At 42.2% G+C, this 14443-nt stretch overlaps 1 protein-coding gene across 2 annotated transcripts in view; it reads right to left on the bottom strand.

The window, feature by feature from the left end:
- Positions 1-14443, bottom strand: part of TET2 (tet methylcytosine dioxygenase 2) — a 202318-nt gene that overhangs the window by 142464 nt on the left and 45411 nt on the right. The window lies entirely within an intron of this gene.

Below are 14443 nucleotides of genomic sequence, written 5' to 3' on the forward strand. Positions count from 1 at the left end.
ATGATTTGATGCAGTGACTGGACGGTAAACTCCTGTGAGGAGGGTGTTACCACTCCCCATTAGAATTTCATATCTCTGAGCGTACATGATAAACTAAACTAAACTAAACTAAACCTTAAGTTTGTATACCACATCATCTCCACAGAAGTGGAGCTCGACCCGGTTTACAGGATTTAATATAGAAAGGAACTCCAATGGAAAGAAGAAGGGTTTAGTAAAAAAAAAAAGAAAGAAAGAGGGGACTTAGTATAATGGAGAGGGAGGGAGTAGTTACATTTTAGAGAAAAGCCAAGTTTTCAAATGTTTTCGGAAGCGTTGGAGGGAGGTCGAACTCCGAAGAGGGGCAGTAAAGCTGTTCCACAGCTCGGTGATCCTGAAGAGGAGGGATGTCCCAAGTTTTCCTGTATGGGATATGCCTTTTAAAGAGGGGAAGGATAGTTTGAATTTTTGGGTGGATCTGGTGGAGTTAGGATTCGGGGAGAGAGATATAGGTCAGTTTATATTTATATATAATCTGATTACAAAGGCAATTTATTTATTTGGTTTTAGATCCCATCCTCCTAGGGGGAACTCAGAACGGGTTACAAGTTTACATACATATTAATATGTTTTTATATAGGGTATTGGCAAACATGGTATGGCAGGACATTGTCTGACAGAGATGGCAAAACAGTTAAAGCATTGCAAAACATAACATAACATAACATGGTATGGTGAGACAAAGCATGACAAGCATTGTATGACAAGCGTGGTTAACATAGCATGGCAAGCATAGGGGTCCTTTTATTAAGGCACGCTGATTTAGCATGTGCTAAAAAAAAAATGAGCACGTGCTATATGCTAAGGCATCCATTATATTCTATGGGCGCCTTAGCATTTAGTGACTGCTAAATCGGTTAGCACAGCTTAATAAAAGGACTCCATAGTATTATATATACAAAACATGGAATGGCAAACATAACATGGGAGATAGAGGGCTCCTTTTACAAAGGTGCGTTAGGGCTTTAACGCGCGGAATGGCGCGCGCTAGCCGCTAAACGGCTCCCCTTGAGCAGGTGGTAGTTTTTCGGGTAGCGCGTGCGCTAAAAAACGCTAGCGCACCTTTGTAAAAGGAGCCCATAGTTTATAAGAGCGGCTAATCTAGTACGACATGACAGTATGATATGTAACAAGGTGGAACCTAGCACGGCAGACATGGAATGGCAAATATTGTATAGTAAGCTTAGCATGAGAATGTAGCACAGTAGGCGGAGTGTGGCAATTATAAGATCCAATGTATAGTATTGTGGAGTGAGAGAGAAAGGCAACAGCGTGACAAAATGTGGCATCGAACACTTAGCATGGTGTGGTCGGGCATAGTTTATAGTAGAAGGGACCAGTTGCCTTCTTTGTTGTAGATGGTATTTGTGTTCATGTGTTAGCTACTTCTGAATGAAAACAAGTGGTCATACATTTTAAGACACTTGCAAACTTAATTAATTATACTTAATTATACTTTCTGGTGGGCAAACTTATGTTCTAGCTACAAATATGAAAGAATGAATGCTGAAATTTTAGGATATAATAGTGCATTTGAAAGGGTGTGGAGCCCATTGACATCATTTATTGAGTCACAATAGCTGTCATGTTCCTTTTCTTTTTATCTGTCCTTTTTACACATCCAGGGTGGGAGGGAGGGAGGGAGATGTGGTTTTATTTTCATTAGTAAAAGGGGGGGTGAAAATATTTGTTGTTGAAATATTTGTATATTTAAAGTGCTTTTGTTTGATTCGTTTATGTTTAAATTCATTGTATTGCACTGTTAATAATTGAAAACTAATAAAGATTTACAAAAAAAAAAAAAAAAGACACTTTCAAAATATTCAGTCTAATGTTTTAATTTTGTGGTTTTAAAAGATAATTCCCAAAGCAGAAGACCTAGCCAGAGCAGTAAATATATTACGAGAGTTCGTCAAAAAGTTTCTGCACTTTCATATTTTCGTAGGGAATGTTTGGGGAGGGAGAAGTGGCAAGAGGGCGTGGATGCTGGGATAAATGTATCGCAAAACAGGGTGATTATGTGGAAAAAGTGATGTAATTTGCTTTTGAGATATTTAATGGACGTGTTTAAAAAAAATAAAATAAAAAAGTGTGGACACTTCTTGAAAATCCCTCATAGATGGAGGAAATGGAAGCCCAAAATAAAGAATTGCTTTAAAATGAGCTAGCGATCAGGAGTGGGTTTTTTTTTTTTTTAAATAATAGCACTAGTTATTTGGTGCTCCTTTTACTAAGGTGCGCTAGCGCTTTTAGCGCACGCAGGAAATTACCACGCGCTACACTTCTAGAACTAACGCCAGCTCAATGCTGGTGTTAAGCTCTAGCGCGTGCTATTCCGCGTGTTAAAGCCCTAGCACACCTTAGTAAAAGGAGCCCTAAGTAGCTTAGAATAATTTTATAATGGCAGAATTTTCATTTTCTTGGCCAAACAACTTGGTTCTAGAACTGACTGTAGGAACTACATCAATGTAATAAGAGCCTATCTGAAAACAAGCAGTCTTGCTGATGCAGGGGAGTTACTTTGAACAAGAGCTATTTGGCCGTCTACTTGCTTGATGGACCAGTATCAAAGTGATATACAGCAAAAATGATGCAACCAAAAGCACTATAGGGAAACTCCTCTGCTAGGAAGGCTGGCATTGTTGACACTAGCAATCTCAAAAGTAATTATCTAACTTTAATTGCTGCTTTCTTAAGATAACAGTGGAACAGAATTGCATTGCTGGGTCACTTTACCTAGTGTATGTTGACTGCAGCCTATCTTCCCACCTCTATAATCTCCTCCTTAACGTGTAGCGCGGATTTTACCGCCGGCAGCGACGGTAACTGCTCCGACGATCATAGTTAAAAGTATGATTTGATCCTGGGTCCCTTGGCTTAACACCCACTGCACTAATCACTAAGCTGCCTTGCTCCTCTGCAGGGACATCTGTGTAGATCAGTAGACTCAAACTCACGGCCCGCCAGTTACTATTTTGAGGCCCTCGGTATGGTGTCAGGTCAAAAGCACTCCGGGACAAAGGCGCGCCCAATTGAGCACAGCGCGCGCCGCTGCGCCGCTCTAAATGACTGTTTTTAGTGCTCTGTCGGGGGTGTGTGGGGGGAACCCCCCCACTTTACTTAATAGACATTGCGCCGTGTTGTGGGGGCGTTGTGGGGGGTTGTAACCCCCCACATTTTACTGAAAACTTCACTTTTTCCCTGTTTTTAGGGAAAAAGTTCAGTTTACAGTAAAATGTGGAGGGTTACAACCCCCCACACCCCCCATAACGCCGGCGCGAAGTCTATTAAGTAAACTGGAGGGGTTCCCCAACAAAACCCCCCCGTCGGAGCCCCTAAAAACTGTAATTTAGAGCGGTACGGCGGCACGCGCTGCGCTCAATTGTCGGCGCGCGCTTTTGTCTTTCGCGCCGTTGTCTATGAACCTCTCGGTATGTTTATCATAATCACAAAAGTAAAATAAAACTGTTTCTTGATCATATGTCTCTAGCTATAAATTACAATATTATTAAGACTTAGCCAAAAGGAAAGATTTAAGAGTTTTACCTCATGCAAAATTGTCATTTCTTTAATAAGACATTAACTATTTTTTTCTGAGGTCCTCCAAGTACCTACAAATTCAAAACGCGGCCCTGCAAAGGGATTGAGTTTGCAACCACTGGTGTAGATGGATTTTCTAAAAGCTTGATAAACACCACCTTATCTTTGTACAGGTAGGGTTGACAGATTTTCCAATCAGAAAATCCGGACCCCTAGACCCGCCCCCCAAGGCTCACCCAGTTCCACCCATCCCCACCCTGGAACATCCTAATCCCGCCCCCAGTCCTGCCCTCCCCCCTCGCTGCCTACTCTTTTCGGACAGGGAGGCAATCCGCGCATGCGTAGATTTCTTCCCTGCCCGATGCAATTTGAGGAGGCTTTTCAAAGCCCGGACAGAGTGCCTGGTTTTGAAAAGCCATCTGGACCCCTGGACAGGTTTTCAAAAGGAGGACATGTCCAGGGAAATCCAGACGTCTGGTAACCCTATGTATAGGGTTCCTTTCATTAAGGTGCGCTAACTGATTTAGCCATTCTCTGTGTAGCCATTCTTCCAAGAAAGCTGTCAGATAAATGATCTTGTCCCTGCTTTTTTTTAATCACTGATATGTTGGATGTTTCAGTTTGTCAAATGGCTGTTCATGGTGGACATCCTCAGTACAGGATGTCTATCTCAATATTTTTGAACAAGAAATCTCGACGTATTTCCTGTTGGAAAATATATGTAAGATGGATGTCCATTCTGGACATTATGAGTTGGATTTCTCTTCTGACTTGGATCCTCCTTTCAAAAATTCTATGCCTCCGGTGTACTAAGGGGGTCGGGAGGGCAGAAGGACCTGGATGCCACCGGCAGCTCTCTTTTTCACCCTTACTTCTTAAAATCTTCGCCGGCCATGAGCAGCATCTCTTACCACTGCTTGCGCAGGCCTCATCACTCCCTCTAAAGCCACTTCCTGTTCGCAGGGACCAGGAAATGACATTAGTAGGCCCCGAAGATCTACTACTACTACTACTTATCATTTCTTTTTTTTTTTTAAACCTTTATTAATTTTCAAAGCTAATACAAAGTGCCATAAATTATACAGACATTAATAACAAAATAAGCACTTAAATTCCATTAATAACAATGCAGAAAATAAATATCCCTCCCCTCCCATCCACCAATTTAATCAAGAAATAAGCCAGAAAGATATTCCCCCCACCCATCCCATCCTGGATATGTATAAAAATGAACAAAGAATTAAAACCAAGACCATAAATAACTATGTTGAAGAAACAAAGGATGTAAACAGGCCCTAAACCAAATTAAATAATTTGCTATGCCCCAACATATATGCATTCATCTTTTCGTATTTGTAACCTAAACATAAACTGGCCCACCAAAACGGAAAGTTGAGGCGATCACAATTTTTCCAATTGCGGGTTATCATTTGCATACCTAACTCTGTCATAATCAAGAAAAGCCTGCCTTTGTAGCGATCCATGGGAGGCTTGATATGCTACTTATCATTTCGATAGCTCTATTAGACAAATGCAGCACTGGACTGTAAACATATAGGAGACAGTCCCTGCTTGACAGAGCTTAGAATCTATTTGAGACAGACCAACAGGACAAATAAGAGATAGGGGCCATAGAACAAGAAATGAGACCCATCGTGGCTCCAACCTCAAAATGGCCACCACAACCTCTAACAGCAGTTGCTTGTGCCTGCTTAAATTACTCTGAATATTGACCCCTTAGCTTCTTATTTTTAAATTGTATATATATTTTTAAATTGTATTCTTATTTTTAAATTGTATTCTTATTTTTAAATTGTATTTTTAAATTGTATTCTTATTTTTAAATTGTATATATATTTTTATAATTATTCTTTCATGTTGCGGTCATCAGTAAAACAAACTCTTTCATTAATGCATGTTGAATAGTACTTTTTGTAGGCAGCAGAATGTCTATAATGTCAAGGGTGTGAATATTTGTATAAGGCACTGTATCTAATCTAATCTTTGGGTCATCTCCCAGTGGAGCTCAACTCGGTTCACATATAATTAAGACTAGAATACATAGCAGAAAACATAGGAGAAGGAAGAACTAATTAAAAACTAAAGTACATAAGGAAAGCATAAGAAAAATAACTATAATATTATCATAACAGTGGGATCTGGATAGTCCCTGCTGCTGCCCATCAACGCATCCACTCTTTCTCCTGACCCATCCAACTAATAAAACAACACACAGTATTATGGCATATAGCCGCAGCTCTTTATTAATCCTCAATAGCAAATAAATTAACTTTGCATATATTAACATCATTAACACATTGAGCATCAATTGAACAACATCAGCAAGCTCCTCCCGAGCTACCCAGTGTAAACATCAAATATTGCCCCCGACCCCGCCACAAACAACAAGAGTCTGAGGGATGGCATGACTTCATGCCCCTTTAACCCAGGTCACCTGACCCCAAGGCACGGCTCCCAGCCGGCCCATCGCTCATTGCCGGATGAGCCCCAGCACCCAGTAGCTTGGGAGACCCGCCCTCCCGAGCTACTGTAGCCACCAACACAAGGGCGGGTGGGGGTAAAACCGACCTGGAGGACCTTAGAAAACCGAGTCCTCCAAGGTCCCGGTTTTATCAACTCCCCTGCGCCGTCAATCATCCCGCAGGCCCAATCCTATACCTGCCTTTTGGCGTGAACCACTCTTTCCCTATTACCTCCCTAATTCTCCCCTACTACTGTCCCTCCCCCAACCTGCCTCATGGGCGACACAGGGGCCTCCCAGCCCCATGTTACAATACGCCCGTTGAGACAAGCTACTCTTTTCGTTGAGGCTGTAGTTAAACCATTTAAAAATTGCGAGAACAACAAAGTTTTCAGGAATTTACGAAATAATTGCAGCTGGCCAAAAAGCCTAATTGAGTCAGGAAGTTCATTCCAGAGCTCTACAAACTTGAAAACAAAAGATCGACTGTATATGATGGCAGTAGCAGACTAATGAGTCTATCTTGTTTTCTATGTCACTATTCTTCAACCGCCGGTCCACAGAAAATTCCTGCTGTGCCGGGCCGGCGAGATCGATGAACTGAAGTCCGCGCAGGGTTGGGGAGATCATGGAGAGCCTCCAACAGTGGCTTTCTCCCATCCCTTCAGCTGTCGGTACTTACCAGCGCAGCGATTTAGGAAGGCAGCCTTGGGGCTTTTGCTGAGTCGCAGCCACCTCTGATGATGCAACTTCCTCTTTCTTCAGAGGTGGTGTGACCCATCAAAGGACCCAAGGCTGCCTTCCTGAATCGCTGCGCTGGTAAGTACCGACAGCTGCTGGGAGGGGAGAAAGCCACTGTTGGAGGCTGGGAAGCTTCTGGGCAAGGGGAAAAAAAAGGACAGCTACTACTGGACCTGGAGGGAAGGAGAAGGAGAGATGCTGCTGGGAGGGGAGGAGGGAAAGGAGTCTGGGAAGCTGCTGGCCAAGGGAAAAAAAGGGACAGCTGCTACTGGACCTGGAGGGAAGGAGGAGAGATGCTGCTGGGAGGGGAGGAGGGAAAGGGAAGGGAAGAGAGTTACTGCTGAACAGGGGGAGGAGGGAAGGGAGAAGGAAAAAGGAAGGAAACAGCTGGCAGGGAGATTAGAGGAGGGGAAGGGGAGAGACAGGAATGAGAAAGTAGAGAGATAGGAAGGAGGGGTCAGCAGAGAAATTGAGAGGGACAAAGATGCTATATCTGGTGTAGGAGAGATAAAAATGAAGAGAGCAGTGAAGCTGGAATGAATCATGTAAAAATAAGAGAGGGGGCGCAGGCTGGATGGAAAGGGGAGAGGGGCATAGAAAGAAGACAGATACCATATGGAAAAGGGAGAGGGCAGACAGTGGATGGAAGGGGTAGATGCTGGATTGAAGAGACAGAGAGGGCAGAAGCTGGAAGGAAGACAGTGAAAAGAAGATGAAAGCAGAAACCAGAGACAACAAAAGGTAGAAACAAATAATTTTATTTCTATTTTGTGATTAGAATATATCAGATTTGAAATATATATCCTGCTAGAGCTGGTGTTAGACATAACTGGGGACTGCAAAGTCCAGGCAGCGGCTTAGGGCTCTCTCTGACCAGGGGAGCAGTTGCTCTAGTTGCACTCCCCTAACCCTGTTCCTGCTATGTGTGATTGCTGTATTCTGTTAGCATGATATTTCTGTGTAGCATTCTGTAATAATTTGGCTTATTCAGTTTTCTTGATAGTAGAGGGGATATATGTGAAGGGAAGGGGAGACAGGGGTTTTGTTGATCTTTGCTCTGTATTATTTGCATTTATAAAATGACAATTGTACAGAATATTGTTTCTTTTTATATTTTAATAAAATACATTCAATATAAAATCATAACTGAGGCTTGTGCAGATGGGATCAGATGGTTTGCGAGGACCGAGCTTGCGGAGATTGGGCGGAAACGGGGGTTTTAAATTTCAGTCCTAGTAGTTTGCTGGTCCCCAAAATAATTTTTTTCCCCCTCCGGTCCATAGGTGTAAAAAGGTTGAAGAACACTGTTCTATGTCATTCCTGTTCAGAATGCAATGGATATAAACTCTAGAAACCTGTTCGACAACTTGCAGGATACTGCTATTTACTCATGTGTTTGTCTTCCTCTTGGGTAGATGAGCATAAAGGATTGCAAAACTTAAAATCAACACCCGCCCCTCTTCCCTGTGTGAGGATGCTGCTCAGACATTCTGTCTCAAAGTCCATGTACCGTAGCTTTGCTAGACAGTACCCAGCCACCAATAGCCTACCAGCACTGTCCTGACTGGTTTTTGGGGAGTTGCATCCTGCTGGTACCCACCTGGCTACTCCACTGCCCTAGGTTTAGCTGCCCTTTTCCTCCCTTGGTTTTGTCCTTATCACCTCTTTCCTGTTGCTTTTGCAATACTGCAACCTCCGAAATGGATTCTCACCACCGTCATAGAAAAGACTGTCCCAGCTGTTCTGAGTTCATTCGCTCATATCTATAAACTTGGCATAGGGTTTCCCACCAGAAGTTAAAATGCAGCCTATCCCAGTTTTTCCAGTTTTTTGTAATTAACTGCATCGCAGTCCCTGTCATAATGAGAAGTAATCTGTTCTGACTTGCATTAATTGGACTCTTAGTTTGTAACAAGGTCCCGAATAAAACAATGTCATATGGGATAGAAGTTTCCAGTATCCTATTGATTTTCTCCCCCCCGATAGACTTCCAAAAGTTGAGTATCAAGGGACAATAGAACAAGTGATCCAGTGTCCCTACTTCAAGATGACAGTGCCAGCATATATTAGATTTTGAACTATCTAACTTTTGCATATGAACTGGGGACAAAAAAAATTTCTAAAGTCACATTATAATTACCCAATTCCAAAAAATCATAAAGAATCACTAGCATTAGTAACCAACTACAGACCGGTAGCATCCATTCCATTTTTTGTAAAAATCATGGAAGGATTAGTACACACCCAGTTCTCTCTCCTACATGAAACTCAATCTGGTTTCAGAGCTTTGTTTAGCACTGAGATAGTAATTGCAGCCATCTTGGATAATTTATGCTCCTTGTTTAGCAGGGGCCTTAATGCTCTGATTATGCAATTTGATATGAGTTCCGCCTTTGACTTAGTAGACCATGGGAAATTGTTACAATGCTTAGATGCAATTGGTATAAGAGGAGAAGTGTTAAACTGGTTCCGAGGCTTCCTTATGTCCCGCACCTATCAAGTTTGTTTTAATTACAATCTCTCGGACACCTGGAGTAACCCATCTGGCGTCCCACAGGGGTCACCAGTATCCCCATTGCTTTTCAATGTTTACATGTCATCATTAGGTGTGAAACTGTCCCAACTAGGGATAAAATTATTCAGTTACGCAGATGACTTTACGATCATCATCCCATTTGCCACCTCTCTCTCAGAAGTTACTCCCAAGGCAACAGAAGTACTAAATTCGATGGAACGATGGATGACTGAATTTAGACTGAAGCTTAATTCAGAAAAAACAAAATTCTTTGTAGTTTCGTCACACCCACTAGATACTAAAACACCACTGTGCATCAACAAACTTAGTTACCCTATTCAACCTACTATGAAGGTTCTGGGCGTAACGCTGGACCAGGGCCTAACCATGAAAAACCAGGTGGACTCTTTGGTTAAAAAGGGTTTTTTTACTGTCTGGAAGCTTCGGTCCATTAGAGTATATTTTGATACATCATCATTTACAATCTTGGTACAATCCCTCATACTGAGCCAACTGGATTACTGCAATATCGCCTATCTGGCAATTTCCCAGAAGAATATGCAGCGATTACAACTAGTGCAGAATGCAGCAGTCAGGCTGATCTTTGGGTTGAAGAAGTTCAATCATATAACTCCCTCCTACCGACTCCTGCATTGGCTGCCGATGGAGGCACGTGTGACGTTTAAATTTGGCTGCTTTTGCTTTAAGGTACTATTCGGCCTAGCCCCCAAATACATAACTGACCTATTCTCCTTTTCAACCAACAGATATAAGAGAAGCTCAAACTTGAATTTTGTTTCTCCCCCGTTTAGAGGATGTAAATTTAAAAGACATCACCAACATCTTCTCTCTTATCAAGCAGCATTATGGGGCAATGATCTGAAACAATTACTTACGCTTGCCAATACCTATGGGGAATTTAGGAGACATCTAAAAACATACCTGTTCTTAAAGTACATAGGAAACTGATTCGCACAATCTCTCCCACAATAACTGATCTCTAAAGCTGTTAATCAATAGATTTTAACTGTGTTAATTCTATTCAATCTGTAACATTTCTAATCATTGAAAACCGCATAGAACTTCACGGTCCTGCAGTATATAAACTGTTATTATTATAAAAAGAACCAAATTTGTCTAATAGATGCTGATGCTGTACATCTCATCCTCCAAGTCCAAATCTGTGGCCATTGAGTATCAGAAATCTGTTGCTTTGTCTCAATGCTCCAAATAGCTTTTAAGCTAGTTTTTGGTTTTTTTATTCAAATATTCAGATATTAATTTGTAACACTTGGCTGCCTGATGCCCTTGCAAATCTGTCTGGAAACATAGGCCTGGCAAGCTATACTGATTTTTAAAATTGTGCCTTTGTGACTCTGTACAGTGCTGCATACGTCTGGTAGTGCTATAGAAATAATTACTAGTACTACTACTACTATTTATTATTTCTAAAGCACTGAAAGGCGTACGTAGTGCTGTACATTTTAACATACAATAGACGGTCTCTTCTCAGAAGAGCTTACAATGTAATTTAGACAGGACATTTCGGTATTGGGGAGATTATGGTAGAGGAAATGATACAGCGGGTCTAGGTATCTGACAGTAGTGAGTGGGAGTTAGGAGTTGAAAACTGATTCAAAAAAGTGAGCTTTTAGCTTGGATTTGAACGCTGCTAGGGAGGGAACATGACGTATTGATTCAGGCAGCCTGTTCTAGGCACACGGCGCCGCAAGAAAGAAGGGACGGAGTCTGGAGTTGGCAGTGGAAGAGAAGGGTACAGATAAGAGGGGAGTAGTAGTGGCAGAATGACAAGAAAACTGAAATTCCATTTTTTTGTGTGTGTTGTAAATAGCGCACACTCTTCCAAAAAGTAATAGAAAGAGTGTGTACTATTTGCAAACTGTGCACTCTTTCCCAATAGGGTGAGCATGCATGAACAGCGAACACACATGTGTGCTATAGGAGCATCTATAAACAGTGCTTGCATGTGTGACTGGTGGGAAATTGCACTATTTCCAAAGAATGTTGGGGGCTGCATCACTTTTATTTGTGAAGATTATTTTTTATTGAACTGAATTGCTTTTCATTGTGAAGACTTTCATTAAAACTTTTACATCAAGAGCATCAGATCCACAGTTTTGCGGTTTGTTTGGTGCCCCCTTTTTTTTCCCCTGTGATTTGTTGACTTTTTGTTTTGATCTCATGCTTCCTCCATACCTGTTCACAATTAGAGATACTCTGTGCTTAGCCTGTGCATGGAAGAGTCTCCTGGAAGAGGAGGTGGTGGAGACAGAGACTGTCTGAATTCAAGAAAGCCTAGGATAGGTACATGGGATCTCTTAGAGCAGGGGTGTCAAGGTCCCTCCTCAAGGGCTGCAATCCAGTTGGGTTTTCAGGATTTTCCCAATGAATATGCATGAGATCTATTAGCATACAATGAAAGCAGTGCAAGCAAATAGATCTCATGCATATTCATTGGGGAAATCCTAAAAACCCGACTGGATTGCAGCCCTCGAGGAGGGACTTTGACATCCCTGTCTTAGAGAGAGGAAGAGATAATGGTTACTGCGGATGGGCACACTGGATGGGCCATTTGGCCTTTATCTGCCATCATGTTTCTATAATTTTTATTTCTTCCTTCTTTTCCAAGAAGAATTGTTTTTGGATATTTTTGTTTGTTCAGTTATCTATACCGTTCTCCCTAAGGAGCTCAGAATGGTTTACATGAAGTTATTCAGGTACTCAAGTATTTTTCCATCTGTCCTGGTGGTCTCACAATCTATCTAATGTACCTGGGTCAATGGGGGGATTAAGTGACTTGCCCAGGGTCACAAGGAGCAGTGTGGGTTTGAACCCACAACCTGAGGGTGCTGAGGCTGTAGCTTTAACTACTGTACCACACACTCCCTGCCTCTTCCTGGCTTTATTTCCTTGACCCTCACATGCAAAACCAAGGGATTGGATTGTACTAAAATACCTCCAAAAAACAAAAGGAATTGACCCCAAAATACCCACAAAGAAGAAAATCCAGAGAAAACCAAAAGTACTCTGTGGAGTGACGATGTTCCTAAATGGACTTTATTTGAAAGTGTCAAAGTTCCAAAGGTACACTGAAATCATCCACATAAAAATAAATCATCCACATGCAAATGCAAGCAGTGTCTCATTTCCAGCTCACCACACAATTGTTTCCCACATATTCACCTTTATAGGACCCCCAGGGACCCCTGAAGAAGACTTTTTGTCGAAATGCGGACCTTGTTGGGTCCTGTATCCCTAGCGGACTAGGTCCTTTAAAGCTTCTGTGTGGATGATTTATTTTTATGTGGATGCAATTATTTTATGTGGATGATTTCAGTGTACCTTTGGAACTTTGACACTTTCAAATAAAGCCCATTTAGGAACATCGTCACTCCACAGAGTTTTTTTTTGGTTTTCACTAAAATGCCTCCACCATATACCTCACAGCACCACTCGTACAAATAATACTAGTTTATTTCCTCTTGTACGATCGCTCAGTCTGCATTGTAATGTATCAGCTGTGACATCCCATGCACTGTACTACTTTGTATCTCCTTAAATGACACTGTAAATCGCCTTGAACCTTTTAGGTATAGTGTGACTCGTAAATCCCAGATTAGATTTATTGGTTTTATATACTGCCTAGTACAAAGTTTAAAAGCAGTTTACAAATAAAGAAAAACTAAAATATAATCAAACAGAAATTAAATATTAAATAAGGTAACAGTCATAAAATCCATCATTCACAGTTAGACATCAAAGGAGAAAGAAAACAATCAAGTCTTCAAGACTTTACAAATTAAACCCCAGAAAACACAGTTAGTTCAGAAATAGTGGAGGGCAAGTTGTTCCACAGGAAAGAGCCAACAGGTGAGAATGCCCTTTTCCTAGTGGTAATCAGATTTTCAGGATACGCACAATGAATATGCATAACAAATCTGTATAAAAAGAAGGCAATGCTAGGGGTGCTGCAGGGTACTTTGGGGATCTATTGCCCAGAGCTCTCTTTCCTCCATGGAGGAAAAGATGAATGTTGCCCCGAGATTGGAAAAGGTCAAAGGAGAAATATAGGGGTCCCACGGTAAGTGCTCCTGACTCTGCCCTGCCTGCAATCCAGTATCCTGTTTCCACAGTGGCCAGTCCAGGTCAAAGACCTGGCAGAAACCCAGATAGTAGCAACATGCCTTGATACTGATCCCAGGACAAGCAGTGGCTTACCTCATGTCTGTCTCAATAGCAGACTATGGACTTTTCCTCCAGGAACTTGTCCAAACCTTTTTTTAAACCCAGCCACCCTAACAGCTGTTACAAACATCCTCTGGCAATGAGTTCTTCCTCAGGAGTCTTGTTATCTAATCGTGATAGATAAGATGTGCAGATTCACACACCTATATTATTCATTATTATTATGTTGATATTGAACCATGAAAAACACCATCGCTCAGGCTAACAATGTGTGCTGCTAACCGCACTTTCACTTTGACATGGTTCAATGTCGACATAATGAACAATAAGGGTGTGCGAATCTGCATATCTTATTTATCACGATTAGATAACAAGACTCCTGAGGCAGGCCCATTTGGGACGAAACACGATCGTGTCGAGTCTATTTGCAAAATAAAAGGGATTGAGCACCAATTGGTCACCTTCGTTGTTGTTTCTTGCTTTTCACTGGTGTGAAGGCGGTTTCTCCTGTTTGCTCTCTAAGCCAGTGTTCTTCAACCACCGGTCCGTGGACCGGTGCCGGTCCACAGAAATTTCCTACCAGTCCGCAGGGCCAGAACGTGCATCAGGCCCAAAACAGTGTTCTTCAACCGTTGTTCCACGGTGCGATCAATGCAGCGTTATCTTCGAGCCCACTCCCTCTTCCTCACTGATTCAGTGCACAAAGCCACAGGCAGTGGCTCCTACGCGCGTCCTGCGCCTGAACCGGAAGCCTTCTCTCTGACGTTGCAACGTCAGAGGGAAGGCTTCCAGATGAGGCATGGGACGCGCAAGGAGCTGCTGCCCACAGCATCAGTGAGGAAGAGGGAGCCGGCCTGAAGATAACACAGGGGAGTGGCATAAATTGACCAGGTGGGAGCAGGCCAGAAGGTAAGGCATAG

This window comes from Geotrypetes seraphini, chromosome 1, assembly GCF_902459505.1.
Source record: "Geotrypetes seraphini chromosome 1, aGeoSer1.1, whole genome shotgun sequence".
NCBI classification, from domain to species: Eukaryota; Metazoa; Chordata; class Amphibia; order Gymnophiona; family Dermophiidae; genus Geotrypetes; species Geotrypetes seraphini.